This window comes from Natrix helvetica (assembly GCF_964273705.1).
Source record: "Natrix helvetica genome assembly, chromosome: 1".
Lineage (NCBI taxonomy): Eukaryota > Metazoa > Chordata > Lepidosauria > Squamata > Natricidae > Natrix > Natrix helvetica.
Genome location: NC_138548.1, coordinates 287,319,117 through 287,346,201, shown reverse-complemented (window position 1 = coordinate 287,346,201; position 27,085 = coordinate 287,319,117).

Below are 27,085 nucleotides of genomic sequence, written 5' to 3'. Positions count from 1 at the left end.
CTGCCTTCTTCTTTCCTCCTCCCCTTCCTCCTTTCTTCTTCCCCTCTCTTTCCCCTCTCCTCTTCTCTTCCCCTCTTTCTTCCCCTCTCTCCTATCCTTAATTCCCCACCCTTACTTTCTCTGCTTTACCCTTTCTTCTTTTCCCTCCTCATCTCCCCTCCTTTCCGTTGTTGCCCTGTCCGTATAATCAAATATGAATCTTCTTTACTATATTTCTCTGGTAGAATACCCAATAAGAATGCCTCTGACTTAAACTCCATGGGTTGATGTATCATTTTCTCTAACCATGTTTGTATTTTAACCCAATAGCTTTTTGCATCCCTGCACGTCCACCCCATATGATAATATGATCCTGGCAATTGATGACATTTCCAACATTTAGCTGATTTATCCTTAAACATTTTTGCTAATCTTTCAGGTGGCATGTGCTATCTATAAACATTTTATACAAATTATCTTTGTATGCTATCACCATTGTCAATTTATAGTTCCTTTCCCATAGTAGTTGCCATTTTTCTAGTTCTATTGTATATCCAAAGTTTTTTGCCCATCTTATCATTTGCAATACTTTTGTTCTCATAATCTGGCATAAAAAATAAATAAAAATGTTAGTGTTCTGTTATAAGTATGTAGGTTAGCAATAATTTGTTGCGAAAGAATGAATGTTCTGCTGTCATGAAAAATGAAGCTTATGTGTCTGAGATTGTTTGAACTGCTGTTAAATGTCATTATTCTCATTGTAGGTACATGTACACTGAAGATGATATGTCAGTCTGAAAGTAGCTTCTGGCCAGTCCAGGTTTGATCTATGATACATTTAATATTGCTGAAGTAGCTCCTAGATTGCTGATTAGAAGTTTATTATGGCATGTAGTGGGCATTCTCCTGATCCAGAGTCCTTGTTGCAAATCTAATAATACAATTACATAACACCTGACATTTCAAGAAAAAGTTACAGAATATTGTGGGATGTTTAAAGTAAAGATGGATGGGGATTTTTTTAAAGTACCAACATTAATCAACTTTTGCAAATTCTTTTATAAATGAAATGGAAAGAGCTTGTTTTTAAAACATAAAAGAATGAAAAGAACAAACTGGACAATCAAGTATCATTAGTTTGGGGAGAATGCATGTGTTCCTTATTTTAAATATTCTTCTGTATTTCTGCAGGCCTGAGTGTGTTGCTCCCAGCTTGCTGACAGCTCCTATTGTTTTTCAATAGTCTTGCTTTAGATAGCACTTGTTGTTTGGATTCATTGTTAGAGAATATAATTAGGATTGTATACAAATAATTGGGGAACACATGCAACCTTTCTCTCTCACACACAAACTTACACATACAGAGACACACACAATTAATGCTTTCCTCCACGAAACCTTTGCAATAGACTCCTTTAAAGATCCTGTATTGAGCTATTTTTTATTTGTGAGCATGCTTATATGTATACTGCTTAGAAAGAACTATAAAAATAGAGATATTCAGAACAATGCTGCCATGAATTACAGCGAGAAGAACACAGCATGTATAACAATGCTAACTGGGAAGTCGTGTGGTTTCACTGTGTTGTTATCATTCAGAAAAGCTGCCGACTCAGAATAATTTTACAGTTCAGTTCCAGTTTGCAAAAGACCTCAGAGAATTTGTCTCTAGTGAGTTCAATCTCTTCATTTTTTTTTCCATTTGGAAAAATATTCTTTTGTTCAGCGTCTGAATCCATTGTATCAAATCTTGCATATCACATTGAAATCAGCGATTCCATGTGCTGCAGAACAAAATGGATCTTAAAGATACATTTATTCTAGATGAGAAAATGCAACTGTACTTGATTTGGATTTTTTTAATTCTTCTTTAAATGTTCATTTTGTTGCCCTCTTACATTAGATGTTATTCAAAATTACAAGTCTAAGCAATGGCTGGATAGAATTAAACTTGGTCAATGCTGAAAATGCTAAATAAGGTTGGATCTGATTTTTACTTGGATTGGAGTCCTCTAGAGCAATCTTTTGGGCATAGGAACCAGTTTCGTGGAGATAGCATTTTCCATGGACTGGAGTAGCTGTGTCTTTGTGTGTTCCCTGCAACCCACACAGAGGGCTTTGCTTGTTTGCCCAGGCCAGTTTCTGGGATGGTGTGGACCGGAGCTGGTCCATGGAGCAGGGGTTGAGGTTAATCTAGAATATCTGTGGGCTGTAAGGTAGATCAGGAAATTTATTCCTTTAAAAAAAAGAAATCTTAGGGAAACACAAAGGTAGAGAATTTGTAACCATGAGATCACCAAGAATCAAGGTCTTTTAAAAATCTAAAATTGTCAGGCATGAAAGATAACATTCACACGTAAAGGTCCAATTAAACTGATTATCTATTGACAGGAATATTCTAGTGGTTAGACTTGCTAGGAGTTAATAAGGATCAGTGGAATTCAAGGAGGGAGGGTTTGAACTTAGTCTCTTTGTGGCTATGTAAAAATTCTAGGTTGATCTCTCTTTTAACTCTGCCCACAGGTTTTACCACTTCTTCCCCTATAAAAATAGAGGTGTGAATTCTTCTTTAAAATTCCCAGAGAAATGCAAAAGGTTGACAAAAACTAACTCCTCCTTTGTGGCTTAATAGAAATAGACATGTTAGTTTGGTAGTGTGGTTAAAGCACAAGGCTAGAAACCAGGAAACTGTAAGTTTTAGTTTTGCCTTAGGTACAAAGCCGGCTTGGTCACATACTCTTAGAGTTAGGAAGAAAGCAAGAACAAACCACTTATGAAATCTTGCCAAGAAAATTGCAGGGACTAGTCCAGGCAACAACCAGGAGTCAAGAATGTTGAAGGCACAATGAAATATAAAACAGCTACAAAAAGACAGCAAAAGTGTGACCCACCCTAATCAGCTGACAGATTTGAGTGCATTGCTTTTGGACTGTTTTGGTGTTATAAAAATGGCTTTTATAGCTAACTATATATGTGTTGTTTCTTACTATGTACAGTTGCACCAGCATTAGTGGAATCAACTTGCTGTTTTCAATTAATATATCTAACTACATAGGCAAATATGGTGTGGCGCGGAATGGTATTTAAGGTGCCATGTTGGTTTTGGCATAAATATATGCCAAATATATACTGTTTTATATACATATTCCTTTTGGAAGTGTGTGCACGCATATGTGTGTATGTATACTTGTATATAGTATGTATAGTATTTAAATGAGAGCAAATCCAACTTCTTACTAGCATTGATGATGTTACCTAGTTTTGTAATGAAACATCTGCAAGAAAACAATTAAGGTCAGAGAGTACTAAGGACCCCACAGTCCATTGCCAATGGTTTGAACTTCATCTTTCCAAGCACATGAACATAAAATATATATTGAAAAAATAAGCTATTAAGCATAGTGTCTAACTTCCTTGCATGATACAATTCTTGAAGACATTTTCCCCCAAACCAACAAGATTACACCAGAGCTATTGCCCTGTGAGTAATGCATGGCTTAATAGTGCAAAGGAAAACTATTACAGAAAATTTTCTGTCAATTTTGCACAGATCAGGTTGGCAACTGCTGGCGAGGTGCAGGTATACAACCTTTGGGCAGAAAAAGAACACAATAGCAAAGTTCTATCCCATAGGCTATTTATATCCATTCATTTGAAAGCAGTGACGGGTATAATTACAGAGTAGATTTTTTTTTTACAAGTGTTATTTCAGGGGGCATATTTTCCTACTATTCCAAGGAAGATAAAAGGCTGAAAGTGTTCCTGACATACCTGCAAACTGAAAACATTTTAGCATGCTATTTATTTGGTTAGAAACAGCCTCCTCCAAAGTTTGCTGGGTTGATTTGGAAAACATTCCAATACATGGAAATCTTTTTTACCGGTAAAGTGCAGTGTTATTTTCAGCTCCAATTTGAAGTAATATTTTTTTAAAAAAAAGAATGTGTAAATTCTTCATACCAGTACTTCAGAAATAATATATTCAAATGAAATGAGGGATTCTTCAGTAAAAATTGTTACAGAAAACAAGAGATCTCCCATGTGGCACTTGTATGTAACATATGATTCCACTAGGACCTATAATTAAATGTATTGACTAAAGTACAGTTAGAGTAGTATGATGGCATAATATTATGAACTAATTTATAATAAAAAAAATATCTCCAAGAAACATTAAAAGAAAGATGAATAAATAGTTTAAATTACTGAATTGAAATAATAATAATAATAATAATAATAATAATAATAATAATAATAATAATAATAATAATAATAATAAATATTTATTTCTTAGCCACACCCTCTCCTGAAGGACTCGGGGCGGCGTACAACAAAACATAGGAAATAAATATACAGACAAACCTACATATACCAAAAACATATACCGAGACATATACAAAACATATACTAGGAGGAGGTGAATTGGTAGATAAAAACAAGTAAAAACACAATGTTTAAAACCCCTAAGTAAATTGGATGCAATTAAAATATCCCAGATAAAAAACCCGTCAGGAGCAATAAAATTAGATCAGAGTTGAGCCAGGCCAGCAACTTGAAATAGGTGGGTCTTGAGCTTTACACGAAAGGAGCAGAGGTCAGAGGTATTCCTAATATCCGGGGGGAGGTCATTCCACAGGACTGGGCCCGCCACAGAGAAGGCTCTACTCCTAGGCGCCGCCCCCCGGCACTGCCTGGTGGACGGCACCTGGAGGAGACCCTCTCTGTGCGAGCGGATTGGTCGCAGGGATGTATGGTGCAGAATACGATCCCGCAGGTAACTAGGTCGTATTTTTTTAAAGGCATGAAGAGTGAACGTGGTTTCATGCAAAGGTGGTATTCAGCAGGTTCTGACTAGTTCTGGAGAACCGGTAGCAGAAATTTGAGTAGTTTGGAGAACCTATAAATCCCACCTCTGACTGGCCCCACCCCCATCTATTCTCCGCCTCCTGAGTCCCAGCTGATTGGGAGGAAATGGGGATTTTGCAATAACCTTCCCCTGCCACGCCCCCGAGTCATGCCCATCAAGCCACACCAGCCACACCAAGCCACACCCAATTAAACTGGTAAAAAAAATTGACTCACCACTGGTTTCATGGCAGTATAGTAACACAAAGAAGATACTAAAAAATGATCTGCAGGAAAGCGTCACAACTGTTATGCAATCACTATCTCTGATACTTATTTCATTCAATGGAGATATCCAGAGTAAAACATTTCTAGCAGATCTCAGGATATGACATCTCAGGGACCTTAGTAATATTTTGCTTCCATTAACTATTGAAATTGCACTAGTTGTATATAATGTTGCTTAGGGTAACTGTGAAGAAAATGAGGTTTTGATCATCTAAATACTGTATGGAAATTAAGCCATCCTTGACCTGAGTTTGACAGTGGCTATGGGAGAAGAGGTGAGGACACAGGAAGCAGAGAGTAAAAGATTAATCTCTTTCTTCCAGGTTCATGTCCCTGCAATGTTAGATACCAATAATTGGAAGACAACCCTTAAAAGATAATGGGAATGCTACAAAAATGGTCTTTTTCACCTATGAGACCAGATGTACATCCCAATCTTCTAAATGATTACATCAAATATTGGGTTTTAGCAGCAGAGTTAGATCCTAATCAAGGCCTTCCATTATCTTTGCATCCCTCTTCCGATTTGCACAAAAGCCTTTCCGACTTTCTGTGGGTAGAAGAAGGCAAGCAGTGGAGAATTTCTCTAGCAATTATTCTGACCCTTCTTATCTGTGGAAGACCATACTAAAACTATATATTACTTGTGACCCTGTGTCACAATTAATATTCATTTCCAACAACCTAGATTCTCAGTCTTCTTCCTTTCTCTAATCTGTAGGAGGAACCATTTGAAGCAAAGTACTGGGTAGGGGGAAAGGGTTTGCATTGAATGGGACCTACATTTTATATCAAGAAAGTGGCATGTACTTCTAAGTTCCGTTTTCCTGTTGTTCATGACACACTCAACAAACATCAAATTAGGTGATATCACTGGTCCTTGATACAATATTGTCACAGCCTTGCTTGGCTCATCTGAGAAGATATATGTAAAAAATACAAGCTAAAAAGTTGTTTTATATGCATTATTTCTTTATACTTCCAAACCTCATACTATTTTTAAAGCTGACAGATAAAGGAAATTTTAATTATTATAGTATGAATTCATACGCAATTAAATATGAAAGGTGGTTTCATAGCCACCTATGTCCAACATTTACCTGTTTTGTAGGTCACTTAAATAGTAGTTGGCTAACAAAAAACTGTGATATTAGAACAAACTAATCATGCATAGATTTACTAAAGTCCACAGCTATATTCTTTTCAAGCACCAGGACATCTATGATTCAAATAAAGTGATTATCTGTCCCTCTAATGCTTTGGTGATACTGAGTCCAATCAGAGGATCTGCTTGAGTTTGTCATATGTTTAAAAGCACTTAACAGAAGGAATGTGTATATTCTATTAACCTCAAAGACTAAAGAATTAAGAAACCTATGGCATGATGCATTAGATGTTTCACTTACCACTTACTAGCTGAACTGTTTGAAATAATGGTGGCTAGTTACCTAGCAACACAGAATACATTGCTAAGCTTACTCCCTAAGTCTCATTTGTCATAATTTGTGTAATCAGAACTGATCATAAATAAAACCTGAATACAATCAACTGACTTATGTTTTCAATTAGAATCCATCTGAATTATAAGGAGAAAACTAACAGCTCAGTCACTGATTTTGGCATACTTATTGCTTTACCAATATTTTCATTTCTTCTCTTGCCATATTGTTTCAAACTGAAGCTATTTGCATTTCCCCCTGAGATTATTCAATAATGGGACTCTGCTATCTTTCTTTAGATTATATTTCTTTCACACACCTACATTAGCACAATAGCAATTTGTGAGACAGCCAGCAGTAGCTTTGCCTTCTGGTCCATTAGAAAGTATTATAACTTTTTAATAAATATCTGGCAAATCACTAGCGTGATTTAACAAGCCATTGTGCCAGCAAAACAATAGGAATGTTGGCTTTCTGAAATAGATATGCTGCTAGAATATCATAACATGTAACATCAGCAGAATAACAGAATGGAAGGGACCTTGAAGGTTTCCTAGTCCAACCCTGTGCTCAAGCATGAGCTGCTAAACCATTCCAATCAAGTGACTATCCCGTCTCTTCTTACAAGCCTCCATTGATGCAGCTTCAGAAGATGAAATTTGTCCTTGTTTCTAATTGCTCCTCTCCTTGATTAGTTTCCATCCATTGTTACTTATCTTGCCTTCTTTGAGAATGCACTAGCGTACTTGGCATGGATAGTGTACCATCATAGGAAAGGCAGATTAATGCTATTATACCAACACCGTCTTTCCTGGGAGAGGTATGTTATGTTTAAAAAGATATCTTTCTTCTTCTGTACAATCATGCCTAACTCCCAGGGAATGCCTGGATAGTTTTTTAGGACCAAGAGAAAGTTAATGACTCAAGGTCACCCAGTTAGCTTTGCGACTAACAGTAACATAGTTGAAAGGGACTTTGGAGGTCATCTAGTCCAACTGCCTGCTTATGCAGGAGATATATACTATTTCTGACAAAATGGTCAACCCCTTCTTAAAAGCCTCCAGTGATGGGGCAACCACAACTTCTAACGGTTGAGTGCTCTTACTGTTAAGAATTGTCCTCTTAGTTCTAGGTTGTTTCTCTCCTTGATTAGTTTCCATCCATTGCTTCTTGTCCTGCTTTCAGGTGCTTTGGTAAACTAAATAAGTTTACCCCCTTTTCCTAGTGGCAAGTACTGGACAACTGCTATCATGTCATCCCTGGTCCTTCTTTTCACTAGACTAGGTATAGCAATAGCACTTAGCACTTAGACTTATATACCGCTTCACTGTGCTTTACAGCCCTCTCTAAGTAATTTTACAGAGTCAGCATTCTGCCCCCAACAATCTGGCTCCTCATTTTACCCACCTCGGAAGGATGGAAGGCTAAGTCAACCTTGAGCCAGTGAGACTTGAACTGCTGGCAGCCAGAAGTCAGCAGAAGTAGCCTAAAGTACTGCATTCTAATCACTGCACCATCATGGCTTATAGGTTTAGCCAGTTTCTGAAATTGTTCTTTGTTTGTTATAGTTTCTAGCCCCCTAATCATCTAATAATAATTTAGTGGAACTAGAACTCACAGGCTCTTTTAGTCTGATGCCTTGACCACTACACCAAATGTGTCTGTTCCTTATAAAACAATAAAGGGAAAATGGCATGGCACAACAGATCTAGAACAATAACTGGGGCTAGAAAATTATTTGTGAACTATCAATCACTTTGAGGTCAGCCATAGAAATGCAGCTCTCTGTTATGGAGGGAGAGAAGGCTGCTATGCATATAGTAAGTAGTACTTAATGGCAATATAGTTATGACTTTGGGGAAATAATGTGTTTAATATGAAAAAGGATAAAGGTATTTGTTTTCTTCTTCCAATTTTCTATCCAGCCTTTCATTTCTAGAGTCCAGAGAAGATTTCATTTACTCCTTTGAGTTCATTTACATTCCAAATGTATGGTAGGAGTCCTTGAAGATTCATGTCCTTGTTCAGTGAGCTTTCTACATTTTAAATTTATTTTATGTAACTTCCCTATTACAATTGACTCAGAATGGTGGACAGCAAAGAGGACATGAAATCATGTAACATATTGGCATAAACAATAAAAGTAATTCATTCAACTACAATTGGATGACATCTACAGTCTCCCTGTTAAGCCCCATGGAGCTGGCCATGATGAAGGATTCATGAGCTACTCCTATTCCAGTGCTTTAATGCTAATCTAGGGTAAATATCGAATATTGGAAATTGTAAAAAGAATTTCTCTCATTAACAGGGACTCCATTAAATAGAGTAGAATGATATGATACACTTCCCAGGGTTCTTGCCACCTGGAGTTAGTTACGTTAATAAGGTGAACCACCAATCATTGCTTCTATATCTTCATTCTTAATGTCTCCTTTCACCCCCATTCTTTCCTCAACCTCCACTCAATTCCTCACAATCCTATGAGCCCAAGGCTTGCTGAAATGTGTTAAGGACTTCCAGAATGCCAAGGGGGTCTTGGCCTGAGGAGGCCACTACTAAAAAGGCTTCTCTTTTGACCCACATCTTTCTAGACTCCTGTGTTGATGGAGACTCTTAGAAGGTTCTCTCATAATGTTCAAACCAGAACTATGACTGAGTAAGTGGTCCATACATATACCGCAATTATATCTGCATTTGAAATCCCAGTAGGTATTCTGAATAGAGCCTTGGGAATGTAGTGATTTAATAAATAAATAGGCTACAGACAAACACTTCCTTCTTTCTTGTGCCAGAACCTAGGTAGCATTGAGGCAAAATGATAGCTGAAGTACAGATGTAGGAAATAGATCTGTAGATCTTATTTCTGGATTATCTACGTGAAAAACATGTTATTCAGTCTCAAAAGAACAATAGTTCCTTCCATAGTTTATCTGGTTTTTATTTTTACAATGTATAAATCCATAAAAATGAATTTATTGACAGAAAGCACACACCAGCTTTGGTGGGGAGATAATATCCATTAGCTTAAATGGGGAGTAAATCAATTCATAAATGAAAAACCTAGAAGTGATTATTAGAGTAGATGAGTGCATGCTAACTCCAAGATTATAATAATTAAGTACTAAAGTTCACTTGTTGTGTATATTAATTTAGGGATCTCCAGAGGCATTTGGCAAGCCATTCTGAGATACAATAATCCATTGGCTGAATCTTTTATGTCCTTTGTTTCTGGTGTACACAAATGTCTTTTCATTTATTTCAATACTTTGCATTTCTTTCCTCCTCATCAGCTGAAATGCACCAGGGTGAAAGTTGTGTTTTCTCCCAGCCCATCTGTTAGAGAAAGGACAATGGATGCTGCTAGGGAACCCAGGAATATGACATACTGCTGAAGTTAAATGCGTCAGTCAGAGAGATGATTGGCTATTACTGTGGTTTTGAAACAGTGGCAATGAACAAGGGGAAAAAACCCTTTCTGAACAAGTGATAAATGGAAGTACAAAATGATGCATTATAAAGCCACATGTCCTTAGTTCAGATCCACTTTATGTTGGTTTAAGAAATAGCTCTTTGCTGTATTGGCCAGCCTTTCACTCTTCCCTGTGTAGAAAATAATGGATTTTGAGAGATTGCTATATAGACCAATGATTGATTTATGGAATAATATATTCACGTTCTGTGCAAGATCTAAAACACTTTTCTTATATTCATTATGTGGAAATCAATTTTCTGACTACACATAAGAATATATATTTTTTTAAAAAATGTGCCAAGTTGTTTTTTTAGAATTCTATTACATGGTGCATTTCAGCAGATGGATCTGTGTTTCCAAGGTTACAGTCCCAGGAATACCTCCTTGGGAGTAAATTCTGTTGAACTCTGAGAAATACGGGTACAATTTCACTGCAAATATTCACCTGCCACTAGCCCTGGTTTTTTCAGCACTTGTAGTGTGTTATTGGTAACATATTTCCATTAACCTGTCAGAAAAGGTTGTCTGGGGGTTCTCAGGACTGAACAGAGCAAATCTTACACTAAGGAATCTCTTTGTGAACTAGTTTCGATTTTTGTTTTCTTTACTTGTAATGTTGCAAGATAGAAGAAATTAAATTTCTCTGAGAATTGACTTCTGCAACTAGATATCTCCAAAAGAGAAATTTGGGGGTCAGGTTAAAAGCCTCTAACTCAAACTTTTTTCCCATTAAAAAGAAGATGCTAGATCAGCTCAGTGGTGGGTTTCAAAATTTTTTAGAACCTCTTCTGTAGGTGTGGCCTGCTTTGTGGGAGTGGCTTGCCAGCCATGTGACTGGGTGGGAGTGGCTTGCCAGCCATGTGACTGGGTGGGAGTAGTGTGGGCATGGCCAAATTGTAAAATGTGGTGAAACTCACTTAACAACGTTCTTGCTTAGCAACCAAAATGTTGGCTCAGAAATTCTGGAATTTGAAGCACGCAAGTCTTAAAGCTGTCAGCTACAGGGTGGGCATGGCCAACTTGTAAAATGTGGTGAAACTCACTTTACAATGCTCTTGCTTAGCAACCAAAATGTTGACTCAAAAACTCTGGAATTTGAAGCACGCAAGTCTTAAAGAGGTCAACTACAAGACCCTTGCACTCCTACCCTTTAGAAAAAAAACTCCCCAGGGGTGTTCAAACTTGACAGCTTTAAGACTTGTGGGCTTCAACTCCCAGAATTCCTCCTCTTGCTCTTCATCTTGATGATGTGTGCACGGGCGGGGGGAGGGAGCTGGAACCAGTTCTAAACGGCACTGTAGATTTGTGGAACCTCTTCTATAGAAGAGGTTAGAACTGGCAGGAACCAAACTAGATAGCTCACTAGAAATATATATATATGCTGGTTTTGTTCTATTCGGGTCTTTTCCCGTGTAAGGTTGAGATTGTCTTTGCAACGTTTCGGCAGGATCTCATCTGCCATCTTCAAGCTGTGGGCTTAAAATGTGATCGGAGCTGCCGTCTTTCTGTAAGTCTTGGTGGGAGGGGATGGGGTGCTGGCTTTGTTTCAGTAAGTGGAATGATTGGTTGTGTGGTTGTATCATGATTGGTAGATTGGTGCTGATTGGTGCAGGCTGCGTGTGCATTGTTGTTTTGTATTGTAACGGCTTGGGTGGTGGGTGGTGTTCGTTTGTTGGCTAGGGCTGGTTTCCAGATGTTTGGTAGGCGGGAGGTATCATCACGTTTGTTCATGTTGTGGGGGTGTTTCTCTATTTCGATGGCTTCCATGATTATTCTTTGTGGAGGTGTTCTGTTTTGGAGATTAACCTGGCTCCTTCAAAGTTGATTTCATGTCCTGTAGTATGTATGTATGTGTGTGTATGTATGTATGTATATATATATATATATATATATATATATATATATATATATATATATATATATATATATATATATATATATATATATATATATATATATATATCTATCCCAGGAAGACAGATGTGAAACATTGAAAAGCCAAATCATGCAGATAAGCTGTGGAAAAATACTGAAAGATGAGCAGAACTCATGGAAAGTAAAAGAAACTCCCTAGGTAGAAACTGGGTTCATGGAATAACTGTCTCTTTGTTCTTTCAAAACCCTATTGTCTTTGTGGCCATGTGGCCAGCATGACTAAATGCCGAAGGTGTACAGAATGCTGTTACCTTCCCACCAAACGTGGTTCCTATTTTTCTACTTGCATTTTTACATGCTTTCGAACTGTTAGTTTGGCAGAAGCTAGGACAAGTAATGGGAGCTCACTCTGTTACGCAGCACTAGGGATTCGAACTGCTGAACTGCCAAACTTTCTGATCAACAAGCTCAGCATTTTAGCCACTGAGCCATGGCTTCCCTCCTCATTACTTCATATTTACACCCAATTACTTCACTAGACACAAGGAAATACCCTGCTACAGTCCTATCTCATGTATACCCCAATTGGCATAAATCTTTAAGGAGGGCCTGTAGCACCTCTTTAGATCTCTCTCTGTCACTAGTTCTAAAAATAAACCAATTTCTGCTTCAGTATCCTAGTCTTCAGTTTAAATGTCTAAGTGCATGTAGCTAAAGCACATTAAACAAACAGATTTTCAGACCAGTCTTTTCTTCTGGTTTAATTTCCCTAATAATTCAGTAAACACGTTATGACTAATTATTTTGACATTCAGTGATTAACCATTTCCCTGACTGAAATTTAGTGCTTCGTGTAAATTCAGTGAACCTAAATTATTGTGACACATGTAGCTATTCCCTTAGAGTTAATCAAAGATTTCAGAGAAACTTCACTGGTAACCTGTCATAGCCAGACATGTGGATCCTTTTCTCCTGAGAATTTATCCTCAGGATAAAGCAATTAACTATGGGGTTAATTCCCACGGTCCTCCTCTGTTTTTGTTGATTTCCCATTAACCTAGGAACCCTTTTCAGAAGTGTCCCATTCCCCCTGGAACAGGATGTCCTTCACAGCCCCAAATGCCTAAATCCCTTCTGTGTCCTGGAGATTGTGAGTTCTAGTCCCACTTTAGGTGTAAAAGCTGGCTTGGTTGTCTTTGGGTTCACCCCAGTGTCCCAGTCCACTCACCTTGCAGGGCTGTTGTTCTGGATAAAATAGGATGGGGAAGGCATATTTAAGTATGTTTGCCATCTTGAGTTATTTATAAGGTAAAGGTAAAGATTCCCCTCATACATATGTGCTAGTTGTTGCTGACTCTAGGAGGCGGTGCTCATCTCCATTTCAAAGCTGAAGAGCCAGCGCTGTCCGAAGATGTCTCAGTGATCATGTGGCTGGCATGACTAAATGCCATAGGGGCAGGGAACACTGTTACATTCCCACCAAAGGTGGTCCCTATTTTTCTACTTGCAGTTTTACATACTTTTCAACTGCTAGGTTGGCAGAAGCTGGGACAAGTAACAAGAGCTCACTTCATTACGTGGCGCTAGGAATTTGAACCGTCAAACTGCTGACCTTTCTGATCGACAAGCTCAGCGTCTTAGCCACTGAGCCACTACGTCCCTCTGAGTTATTTATAGAAATAGGATGAAAAATAAACTTTAACTTTCCATAAGACTGTAAGAGGCTATATACAGTACTTGTGAAAACTTTATTTGATTAACTCTCAGCTATTTTCCCAGACTGGATTTATCAGATCCAGAACAGACTAGGATATGACATGGATAGATGGCAGACAGAGTTTACTTTATTCTTTATGATTATGATCAGTGCTACTACTATATGGTCATAGGTCCAGCTATTCCTATGATAAATGTTTTGCTTATCCACATCACTGCTTCCATCTATTTTACAAAACCTGAGCTAACTCTTTATGTATTGAAGGATAAATGTCCTCCCACTTGTAAATAAATGTACTCCAACTGCTTGGCTTATTACAAACCATAGCCTGTATAACCAAGAAGAGAGTGCATCCACTTGGATTCAATAGCCATTATTCTGCATCACTGAAGAAATGTGCATACAAAAATGCATTTCCTGTAAATAAATTTCTTTTTATAACTATATCAGCTTAACTAATTCTTGCTCAGATTCGATTCCTGCTCTCAGGAATATTTTACCTGCACATAGAGAGTTTAAATAATATAAGGCTCTAAAGTCTACTATCCCGAATCTAGTACTCTCCCAAAAATTTGGAGTATAACTCCAAATTGTAAACCCATTGCACATTCTAAAGGGGGGATTATGGGAGGGGTATCTTCATACTTCATCAAGCTAGATAAATAAGAACTAGGCTCAGTTGTCTTGATAATAACAATGTTGCCACTCATACATCCAATAGTAAACTCCAACTACTCTAGAGGCAATTGTGGTCTATGTGACTATTCCTTGTTCTTAGATTTCATTTCTAAATCAGAAACATATACTTTATGGCATTTCTGAAAAATAATATATATTTTGACTAGGTGTACACCTATGTTCCAGTATGCCCAGAAATGCCCATTGGAAATGAATTAGGAAACAGTAAAACGATACCAGTATCACAAGCAAGGGCAAAAATTCAAATGAAATAATACTGGTGCAAGAGATGTTTTTTTTTTCTTTTGCTTTTGCTTGAAAAGAATCACACCAAACATCTGCGAGAATAACACATGCTGTGGTCATATAACATATAATTACAAGGAAAGCTATTTCTGAACCTTTTCCTCTCCTCCTCTTTCCTTCTTCCTTCCAGAGTCTCTTCCCCGGCTTGCTGGAAAGCCAGTAACAATTGTAGTTTGCTTTTGCAAATGTATGCATGTGCTGTCTCCTGCTGGGAAAATATGGGGTATTTGGGAAAGATCGGAAAAGACAGCATTCACTAAAACACATTTTTATGGAATGCTAAGTTATCTCCTGAGCCTGCTGCATAATGCTGGCAGTGGCTATAGTATAAGATAACACGCTCACGGAACTAAAATATGCTCTTGCCTTAAAATATGCTACTTTACAAAAAAATGAATGGAATATTCCTAAAGAAGCCCATAGGAGTAATATACTTTTACTGGGGTTTTATCTCATGCATTGCTTTTTCTACAGAAAAATAGATTCATTCTTTCAAAATAGCATTCACCTTGAATTCTCTAAGTACTCAAAGTGTAACTAGGCCTCCATAAGATAAAGATACTTTGCTTAAATCACTTGAGGAAAAACTGGATCTGATGAAAAACAGGATCTCATGAATTAGGCTTATCTAAAACTGTCATCTCCTGTATTATTTAATCCTCCCGCTATAATCTTTTAACTAGATATAGGTGATTATAATATATTCATAGGATGAATAGTGGAGCGAAAAGAATGCTTCTTAATTTCTGGAGACCAATATGTAGCATACACGAGCAGTGTCTGAAGATTCCCCCCCCCCCCTTGGCATCTGGCAGGTTTCGTGCTCCACTTAACTTTGTATTTGGTTAGACTGCATTTTAATGCTTACGCCAACTAAAAAGGGAGTTGGCATGCCTTATCATCATTGCCAATAATATTTTGAGATTTCACAAAAGCCCAAAGGATTCTTGGAACACAAACACGGTGAATGGCTGTAGCCCAGTTCTTCATCTATAAATGCTGTCTAGAAAGCAGGATAAAACAAGCTGGTGGTAAGGTACTACCCTTGTAGGAGATTACAGTAACTAGCTTTGGGAACTAAAAAGAGAAGCAAAACAAAGTCTCACTATTTTGCCATCTGGTATACCAACATGCATTGAGATAGCTGTTTTGTGCATAGGCAGGCTCCTTGTAGCCAATTATTTTTCAGTGCTCCCATTTTCAAAATATCAAAAGTGTTTGGGCCCTAAAATGTTAGGGACTCTTAATTTATACCTAGTCTATTTAGATAATTGCTGTCAACTCTGGCAAACAGTAGGTGTCAGGCCTGTAGTTATGTTCCTTTTAGGATCTTTGGCCTGCCACACTTTTTATTATTTCATTATGCTGTTTCATTAGTGTAGTAATTGGGAGGGGGAATAGAAAGGAGTAGAATTGTGGAATGTGTTGTTGTCATTCCTTTCTAGAAGCCAAAGTCATCTTTTGTCTCCGCATCTCTGCACCTGACCAGAACCAGCTGGGTGGAGATGCCAGCGTGGAAGAAGAAGATTGGACCATGTGATGGATTTGTAGGTGCGAGGATAAGATCATGAACTTTCAACTGGGTGGAATCCCAAGAAGCTTTTAGATTTGGGATTCCACAGATGTGCCATCGTGTCTGTCTTATTAAATTGGAATTTTAAGAATAGCTCTCCCTTGGACTCTGATTTAATTCTGTATGATATTTGGAATGCTGAGAGTAGGTTAATTAATCAATCAATCAATCAATCAATTCATTACAATTCATTACAACTGCAACTAATCAGTAAAATGGCTTGCTTCCAGAAGTTATGGATGCTCCATTTAGGTCCACCCTTGAATGAGAAGGATTGATTTTTGCAAATTTCTTTCCCTTAAAAATCCAATAACTGTGGGTATGTTTTACTTGTTCATAATCTGTAGCTCGGTGCTTGGCTTGTATTTAGGATAGAAGTTCAGGTCCGATGGCTCAATTGGTAGGTCAGATAGATTTAAACTGGTCTCTTCCAAAAATTGCCCTGAGGATATGATTGGGCAACCAGCTCTAGAATATTTAACAAATGTTCATGATAACAATGAGGATGACAATGATGAGGATGATGAATCCTCCAAAGTACAGCTTCTCTTTTGCTGGCAGGAAAACTATGGGAAGATATCCATGAAGTCACAAGAAATGAGCCATTCATTTACTTAAACAATGGGTTGATGTGATCTTTTCTCTCTCCTCCTTATTATGTCTTTTCAAGCAGAAATGAGTTGACATTGCAATAGGCCATGATAAAGATCCTCCTTTGCTTCTTTCACAGGCACTAGAGCAGCTTTTACCTATTCTGTCTTTGTTTCTAGAAACATTATCCAAATTAAGTTTGATTCAAACTGCATCCCCAATGCACAACCGAACCCATATGCGCTATTTCCCTGGACTCTTGATAAGAAAAACAGTGAGTAAAAATGTTGCCATGTTTTGCACTTTAATGCTTGGACCCTTAGGAAATTTGAGTTTAAAAAAAACAAACAGGTGAGGACTGTATATCCCCCAGCATGGTGTTTAATTGTTTGTATTTCCTGGTTCTTGTTCTGGTGACTATGTAAAATAGCTATCTCTTTCTTTCTTTCTTTCTTTCTTTCTTTCTTTCTTTCTTTCTTTCTTTCTTTCTTTCTTCTCTCCTTCCCTCTTTCTCAGAGTTTGAATTTTTGGAAATGCAGTTTTCCATAGCAACCCTGAAAAGACTGCATATCAAGGCAGGAGAAGAAGATAAAAGAAAAGTAAAGTTCCTCTCCTTACCCTCACTGCCACCATGCCCTTAAAAGCTGCTGAAAAGGAAAGGGAAGGAAAGAGCTGACGCTTCTGTTCCTTCCTTCACAGCCTCACAAAGTTCATCTTAGGGAAACCAGCTCCTCAGAAGAGGCAACTGGAGCAAATGCAGATCTCCTGGGAATAAAATAACTTTCTCCAAAACATTTTCTTCCTTCGCTCTTGACTAACAGACCCACTTCCAAAGCTTTAGAGATGAAGCTCTTTACTAGGAGCAGGGAATATGCCCATCCCAAATATAAAACTTCACAATTAATATTATGTAAACTTTGGTATTAAATCTGTCACCTCAGTTATCAAATCTGGGCTGAGGAAACATAGATGGGCATAAATGGGAATAAAGAGATTCATAATCTTTTGACTCTATCTTGATGTTATCCGAGATCTGGTAGCAATTCAGTCAACTCTTCCTGTACACTCCCATCACGGCCCTTTTCAATAACAAGTGGTCTTCCACTTATCTCCATAATGGAAGCTGCAGGTTATTACACGATTGGATCTCTTTTTACTACTTTTTTGCTGTGGTTGTTAAATGATCATTAAGGTTGTAAAGTGAGCACCAGCAAATGCTTCAGTCATTAAGCAAATCATTATTTGCTTTGGAGAATTTTTGCTGAAAACCAGAAGTAAGTGCCAGTTTTTGGCAAAAAAAAAAAACCATCATAAACTCAGTCAATGATTGTGGGATACTGCAAACAGCTGGAAATGCAGTCATACGACCATAAGGAAGGAGCCTGTCCAGTATTGTTTACAATTGTACAATTTCAACTGGATCATTAGCACCTTTGGATGGTCCATTGTAACTTTGACTGGTTTCTAAGAAAACAAAATCTAAACCTTTATTTATTTTATTATACTCTTATCCTTATTTTATTTTAACTTTAATAATTCTCCCTTTTCCAATTTTTTCCACAACAACAATCCTATGAGATGGGATGGGCTGAGAAAGGTTGAAAGGCCCAAAGTCACCCAACTGGCTTTCCTGTTTTGCACTACAAATCCCTTTCCCTTCCCCCCACTTTGAATTTCATTTCTCAAATCTTCCATTCTATGTCTTTAAAAAACAAACAAAAAAAAACCTCCTGTTTTAGTTTCCGGAACAAAAAGCTTTGTTCTACATGCAGTCACCAAGGCAGCAGTACAGCTTCAAGAGAACCCAGTCAGATAAAATGTTAACATTATGTGTATTCATACACATATATCAGTGTAGTTGCAGTGAGTATATGAGCTGGTTTAAATTGTTCATCTAAAATTCTTTGATTTTTTACTTATTTAAGATGGTAAATCCTTTCCGCCATGGGTGAGTAAGTATCACAAGATTTCTCTGTCTCTGTCCAGCAGGGAGAACTGCATCTTTAGGCAGGAGAGAAGGCAACAAATATTTTTGTGAACAGATCTGAGTCCCATGTAGTGTCCTGTGCTTTCCTATGCTGATCTCCTTGGGACATCAATTAATACACAAGAAAGCTTCACCTGCTAGTCTTTTTAAAAAATATTTTGTTGTACAGAATGTGAGAAAGGTCCATTGGTAATTTTTATCAAGCAACAAAGTGGAAGGATCTTGGTAGGTATTCAAATGAACTCCTCTCCAATGCAGGAAGTTGATTATTATTGATTGAGTCCCCTAGGCAAGTGGCCCTTCAGTTCTACTTTAAACTATTTGAAAAAAAAAATTATTGCCTCTTAATCATATTGGTTATCATATTGCTTCTTAATCACCCTTCCATATGTAACAACAGCTAACATATTTTTATAGAATTACAGAAATTCAACAGACCATTAGGCCATTGACTTCAACCTCCTGCTCATGTGGGCATCCAAATTAAAGCATTTCCTGGCAGATGGCTGGCTAGCCTCTGCCTGAATACATATATTTCATAATAATTAACACCATTACTCTTAATCATCTCTTCTTTAAGGCAACATGTAAAATTCTCTCTAATTTTACTCGTGTTTCTTGCTGTCTTCATCCCTTACCTCCATGTCAGAACTGGAGAGAGGGCTTCAGATGAAGTAGAAGAGAGTTCTACTCATGGACTAATACTTTTCAAATTGCTACTCCTTTTGATGCAGTCCAACACTGCACTACTCAGTTTCAGCTGCCATGTTGCAGTTAGTAATGACCTTCTGCATTTACAGTTTTATTGGACATTGGAAAATTAGCTAAGAGTTTAATTAACTTGTGTTGATGATACCCCTTAATGCATAATAACATACTGCATGACGATTTATGAATAAAGCAACCATGCAAACAATGATGGCAATTCAGCTCTTTACTGAATTTAATCATCTCTTTACTGATACATGTAGAACAAGGATGTCAAACCCGTGGCGTCACGTTGTCAATATGTGATATATCATGACTTTCCCCCCCCTTTGCTAAATCATGGGTGGGTGTGGCCAGTGTGTGATGCCTCTGGCCCGTGGGCCGCAAGTTTGACACCCGTGATGTAGAAGCACATGTGGAATAGTATGGGATAAGAGAAACAAAAATAAAAATATGGCATTACACCCTAGTAAGACATTTACAGCTCGCAAACAACCACCAGTTTCTCCACTGCTTGATATGGTTTCGTTTTAGTTAAAATGCACTGACTGAGCAAGAGGGAAAGCAGGCAGAGAGATAATATTGTGGAGGGAGAAAGACAGCTAAAATATTTGTAAATATTTTGGATTTCTAGAAGCAAGTAACACATGTTCCAAAAATCATGCTGTGGTTAAAACAAAACTTTTAGCCTTTCTTTCCTCCCATTCTCTTTCCAGCTGATCAAAATGAATGTGGTCATTCTTCTTTAAAGAGAAAAGAACATGTCGGTGGAAGACTTGTGGATGGCATGTAGGTTTCGTGCATTGAAACCCAGGAGGATGAGGGGCAATTAATTTGCATTTTGTGGCTTCTCTTCAATTACAAGTCAAGAGAAGATATCCGAAGGGCATGCCTCTCACAGGTGTTTTTTTTTTTTTTAGATTAAGAAGCATCACAACCAGAGAGGCTGCTGAGTGTGAGACAGAGAGAGATGGGTAACAAGCATGCACAGGTGCCTACACACACATGGGAGGGGGTAGGGAGGGATGGAGGGAGAGAGAGAGAGAGAGAGAGAGTGCGCTCCAGTAATAGTATTCACCATGTAGCAATGCAAACGCTCAAAGACATTTTAAAACTCTTGAGAATGCAACATTTTGGGATTATTAAAAGGCACATTTGACGAAGAATTAGTTTAAAACCATGTATACCTTCAATCTGAGAATCGAATCTATTATTGATGAACTCTTTACAGAGGGAATAAGAAAATTGATCCAGCCACTACATCATCTCATTAACAGATGATTCATATCACATTTTGCTTTTCTGGCTGGTTGCACACTCTTTTATCATGCTGGATCATGCTAGGAATTTCAGATATCATCTATATTTACACCTGTGCACCTTCTCATTTTATTGAAGATTCTTCTGAGATTGTTTTTCATTATCATATTGTTTTTCTTCTGCTTTAGAAAAATCAATACGTACATATTGCTAAAGAACCTAGCTTAATTTTCTTGCAAGTATGAGCATTTCTAACATGTGCACATTTGTTTCCTGCAATTATGTTTGGAAGTATGAAATAAGACAATTCAAAATGGCCAAAATTATTTTTAAAATAAGCTAGCAGACTCAGTTTGATGACACAGATCAATTATCAACTCATGAAGCAAAGCAAAATAGCCAGAAAGTCATATTTATGTATTTATGATAATCTAACACAGTTAAGTCTCTTGAGTTCAGGTTGTCTCTGGTCGTGACTGTGACAGACAATTGTGTAGTATTTGTGGCAACAGTATGAAATGGTTTGCCGCTTGAGTTCCTCCAAGATGTTTTCCAAATTTTGAACATTTTCAAGATCATCCAAACTCATCAGATTTCGACCCCTGCTATGACATAATAATTTTCTCCCCTTCACATTAACATAACACCGGTTATTAAAGGCTTGAATTTTTCAAGTCTCATAAAAAGCACTTATGGGCAGGGTGTGCAGTTTTGCATCAAATCCCTGCTTTCCAAAACAGAAACAACAACAATGGGAAGATGCAGTAAGAGACCAGAGAAGAATACTAACCTTTTAAAAGATTCATAATGAGCTAAAAGGCCAAGCCAAAGTCAATTTATTATTCACGAAAGTCTCAGGTTCCCCTGTTTTTGTCCTCCTGAATAAAACATACCCCGAAGACCACTCAAAGTCAATCTGAAGCACTGGAGAGACAGAGAGTTTAACCAAGTCACACAGATTTGCATATGCATTTAAAAGAAGCCAAAAAGACAATTGATGCTTTCACTTAACCTTAGAGTTTTTGAATTAAAGTAGCATAACAATTTGGCTAAGTTAGCATCAAAATAAATATTTCATTGTGATCCTTTGTACTTATATATTTAGCTAAAATTATGTATTTTCAGAAAAAAAGAACAAGAGGGTGGTGAATGGGCTAGATCAGTCTGGGAACTGCAGAGAAAGAAGTCCAGAAATGACACTCTCCCGTCCCCACATTCCTCTGGGAGACACAATTGGGCAGGGACTTTGAACATTGGTGACTGCTGCATTCTAAGCACTTTCTCTTCTTACTTCTCCCATCCTAAATTCAAGAATTCCATGATGCACCTATAAAAATAATCTGCTACCCTCTTCTTTTTTTGAAATAGGCCCTAAAAATATCTTCTCTGTCATCAAATTTAATGAAAAGTGGAAGGGAAAAAAAAATCTAGGATTTCTTTTTTGCTCCTCTCATTTACAGTACTCATTTTTCATGAGCATAAGTAGTGTGTTGTCTTTTCTGCTGTCATGTTCATAAAATATTTTTATTATTGTTGTTGTTTGTGACATGCAGCTCGGGGAAAGATATGTTTGTGAACATGATGTAATAAATGTGCCATTTATTAGACACTCGGAGCAATTCTGCAATGCAGCCTAAGCTGCTATTCTTGGTTGTTTCTCAAACCAGCCTCAGAAATTCCACTCTGGATTTCATTGGTTTGGACTAGACTGGTGCTCAGTGCAGATTATGACCACTGCAAGACCTGATTGGTCATTCCCCTGATTCTTGTTCTTCCCATCCGTCGCAGGCAAAGCAAGTGTTTCTGGTTGGCTTCTTCGTGGACTAGTCTATCAATCCTGCCTTTTCCTTTTAGGGATTGATCCTATCTCACTAACATCATTTCCTTTCCTTTCCTTTTCCAGATATGCGATGCCCTCGACCCCTTTCCTACATCATCTCTTTTAATGCTAAAGCGATCCTTTGTTTTTTTTTCCCCCTCTGGTTGTAATATTGTTATTCAATGTTACAATAATTAAGGCAACAAGAGGATAGGTAATCATTTGGTTCCTGCCTTCTTCTATCTTTTATAACAAAAAAGAACAAAGTTCAATTTCATAGAAACAAAATAGTGATGGCCCCATGCTGCAACTTAAGCGTATTTAATATATATATATATATATATATATATATATATATATATATATATATATATATATATATATATATATATATATATATATATATATATATATATATATATATATATATATATAAAGGAAGGGCAGCCTTGTAGTATGGAGGGCAGGGGATGGGAAAATGGGGACAGCAGCAATGGAAGGGGATGCCCATTGGGAGAGATAAGGACTGAACGTGACATGAGCTTTTAGGGTTGAAGACAGTTCACTGACAACCTCAAGATTATAAAAAGTAGCAACTGCAGCTCTGGTTGGAATGGCTATGTAACCTGTTACTGCAGGGGAGAGGGCACTGCAGTCAAGCAGAGCCAGTGCGGCTACTAGAATGGAAAAAAGTTTTCCACTGAAGATGTCACTTAGTCTGATAAGGTCCACAAGCAAACACTTAGAGTAAAGGTAAATATTTCCCCTGTCCAATTGTGTCTAACTCTAGGAGGCAATGCTCATCTCCATTTCTTAGCTGAGGGAGCCAGCTTTGTCTGAAGACACTTATGTGGTCCTATAACTATCATAACCATATGCCAAGGCTCATAGAATGCTGTTATCTTCCCACCAAGGTGGCATCTATTTATCTACTTGCATTTGTGTGTTTTGAACTGCTAGGTAGTTTCCTATGCAGGAATTAAGGTAAGTAATGGGAATTTATCCCTTTGTGTGGCAATTGGGCCTTAAACTTGGGTGGTCAACCCTCCAACTGACAAGCTCAGTGTCTTTAACCACTGAGCCCTCATGTCCCTTTAGAGAGGAGCCCATCCCTCCAACATTGTGTCAACACTTAGAGAGTACTCCACAATTCAATCTTGAGCTGCATATATTCTGTTCTATTTGTACCAAATTGGCTTGGATCAAGAAAAACAGCAATTTGAACTGAAACTGAAAAAGATGGAGGCGAGGTTCTGGACTGGGAGTGGGAGGAGGATGACATCATCCATTTCTGCACCCAGGAAGAAGTGAGTGGTCAAAGCGAATAACAAACAAAAAGGAAAGGCACATCTAATCTTAGTTCCAGTTGACCTTTTCAAAAATACAAGTGGGATATTTGGACTTTATTATAAGATGATATAGACAACTATTTTAAAAGTTGGTGTGAGTTTATGCACATAATTTTTTTCTGTCCTGAGAAATAAACTTTACTTGATTCTTGAGTTCTTTGGCCTAAGAAATCAGGTTCACAGCGCTGGAGTATTTCTAGACCTGATCTTAAAGGCTAGACATTCAATTAGCAGCATGGCATAGCACATTTTATATTCACTGTAGCTGATAGGGTGTCTGTGTCTTGGATTTAGCCACTTTCATGTTTTGGACACTGGATTAGTCTTCTCTCTCTCTCTCTGTGTGTGTGTTTTGTTTTGTTTTGAAGGCTGACTTTTGAAAGTTCCAATTGCCACAGAATATACTGTTCATGGCATGACGATGCTGGAACATGTTATCTTGATGTTAATTAGTACACTTCCTCACAATCTGTTTTTAAGACTGATTTAAGGTGCAGATTATTTCCTTTAAAATGATTTTGGTTTAGATTTAAAGAATGGAGAAACACATTTCTAACCAGGCCAACTTTATTTGACATTTTTGGCAAGCTCTTAAAATCCCACTAATTTTTGGAGAACACCGTGCTTTTATCTGTATAACCTGTGTACGTCTGTCGTGTACATGGGAATATATTCGAGATTGGAGCTTTCAGCTAATTAATGAACTTGAAGACCTCCAAGGTCCCCTCCAACTATGTTATTCTGTTAAATTAAATCAAATTTTTCCTAGCCTCAGCATTTTATTTGCCAAATGGGACGGTTAAGGATTTGCTCCATTTATGAACTATTGACTGTGCAGTAATTTATTAATGTATCATTGCAATTTGGGGCTGGTACTTTATTTTGTTTTGTTACTTTTAAGGTAGATTTAGTCTGGGATGACTTTGTGCTTTTATGTTTTATCTGTTTTTATGATATATTTTTTACTCCACCCAGAGTCCATCAGAAATGGGCAGCTGTAATGAATTTGAAGAAATAAATGAATAAGATTGGGAAATACAATAAAGCACTGCTCAATAGTAGGGGCTTGAAAAAAATAGAGCAAAACTGGAGAAAGAATGTAGTATTGCCTTGATTATTTTATGAAAAATGTTTCATTAAAGATATAAGTTCATGAAATGCAAAAGGGAGAGTGTTAAATTATGTACAGCTTTGACAGTTGTATTGCTTAGAAGAAGACAAATCCTCTCTAAGCTGGCTTGTATTTCTGAAAACATAAAGTTCCCCCCTTGTAGATATTCCTGCCATGACTGGCAAACACTTAGGTGCAGAAATGAATTTTATAAAATCAGTGAAATCCTCACATCTTAGTGTTTGGCTGTTTTGTCACCAAAACTGATGGTGTTTCATTTCCTTAAGCTAGGCACTTTATTCATAAAGAGACATGTTAATTTAATCAATGTACATTAAGTAGAACTAATATAAATGTCACTATCCATATGTAGAAAAATAGGTTTTTTTTATTTATTAAAATGAGTTTAGATTCCCTCCCCCTTTTTTCCCCTTTGAAGCTTATGCATATTTGATGGCACTTTTTTTTTCTACTGAGTTACAGAGAACTGAGTGAAGAAGACAGTATCTGAAGCTTAAATGAAATAAGCACAGCACTGCACAGCTTACTCATTTCGTATAACAACATGCTGATATTTTGTTTAGTGATGAATTCTTGCCTGGAGCAAGAATTAATTTGTTTTGTCCCTTGATTTCCACACACACTCCTCCTCCTTTATAGATCTAGCAATTTACCTGATTCCTATTTTCATTAGGGCTGAGTGAAGGAGCTTTGATTTGCCTCAGCAAGATGTTTACTGCAAAGAGTCAACAACTTTGAGAAACCACATTGCATAGGCATCTCCATTGGAGGGGAGGTGTCAATCAAAACAAGTTGACAGCGACAGTGGGATCACTGTCCCCTTTGTATGTATGATGCCAATGCATGTACAAAACAGGAGGGACTTTAACTGCACCATCCCAGTGATCCCTTTCCCCCAACAACTTTATGTCACCCCAAAGACACAAAAGCTTTTTTCAGGTATCGCATAAGCTATCGAATCTAGTGAAATGAAGCAGAATGAATGAAGCCAGTCTGAGGCCAATTGTATAAATCTTTCTGTAGAAAATGAACAGGCTGAGTTGGAGTCTGGGATTAAATATGTCATCAGTTTGGAGTCGTTGTGCAGCCCAAGTCAAGTCAAGGCCCGCATGAATTCTGTTGATGCTTATCTAGCACCAGTTAACTTCATATTTAGTCGCTCAGATTCTTACTGTTTTGAATTTAACTCCTGTTATTTGCATTTGACACTTGCCCACCATCCAATAGATCTGTGGGGTAAAGATGGCATGGGGCTGGGTTATTTGATTGATTGCTTTACCCTCATCATATCAAGTCATCCCACCAGGTCCAGCCAGAGAATCCCATCCACGATGCTCACTAGAATTTACAAAACATATGTCAGGCCAATTCAGGCATGGGTTGCTGCCGGAGTTACTGCCGGTTGGCAACCCGTGTGCAACATGCATGCATGCCATGCATGCCCTTTTCAATTTAATTGTTCTGTGTGCATGCACAGAACAATTTACAGCAAACTGCACACGTGCAGTCACTAAAATCCAAAATGGCCAAGTGGCAGCGAGGGGCCTGGGTTACTGCCAGTTCTGTGACCCAGGCCTGAATTCCAAAACCGGTTCGGCTGAACCAGGCCAAACTGGCAGCAACCCACCTCTTGGCCAATTTAGAATATTGTTCAGCTGTTTGGAATCCTTACCATATATCGGACATTAATACAATTAATACAAGCAAATTCAGAAGTACTTTACAAGAAAAGTCTTACAGTCTTCTGTCCATAATAAAATACCCTGTGCCACTAGACTTGAAATTCTTGGTTTGAATAATTTGGAGCTGCAACACTTGCAGTCAAATATAGATATTGCACACAAAACTGTAGATTGTAATGTCTTATCTGTAAATGATTTTTTTTAGTTTTAATTGCAATGTAACAGGTGCTAACAACCTCTTTAAACTTAATGTAAACTGCTTGATACTTGATTGTCAAAAATTGATTTTTGTAACAGAGTTGTCAAAATCTGGAATATTTTACCAGATTCAGTTGTCTTGGCAGAGTTTTAATTCTAACAACTTCTGTGGACCTCATCCCAT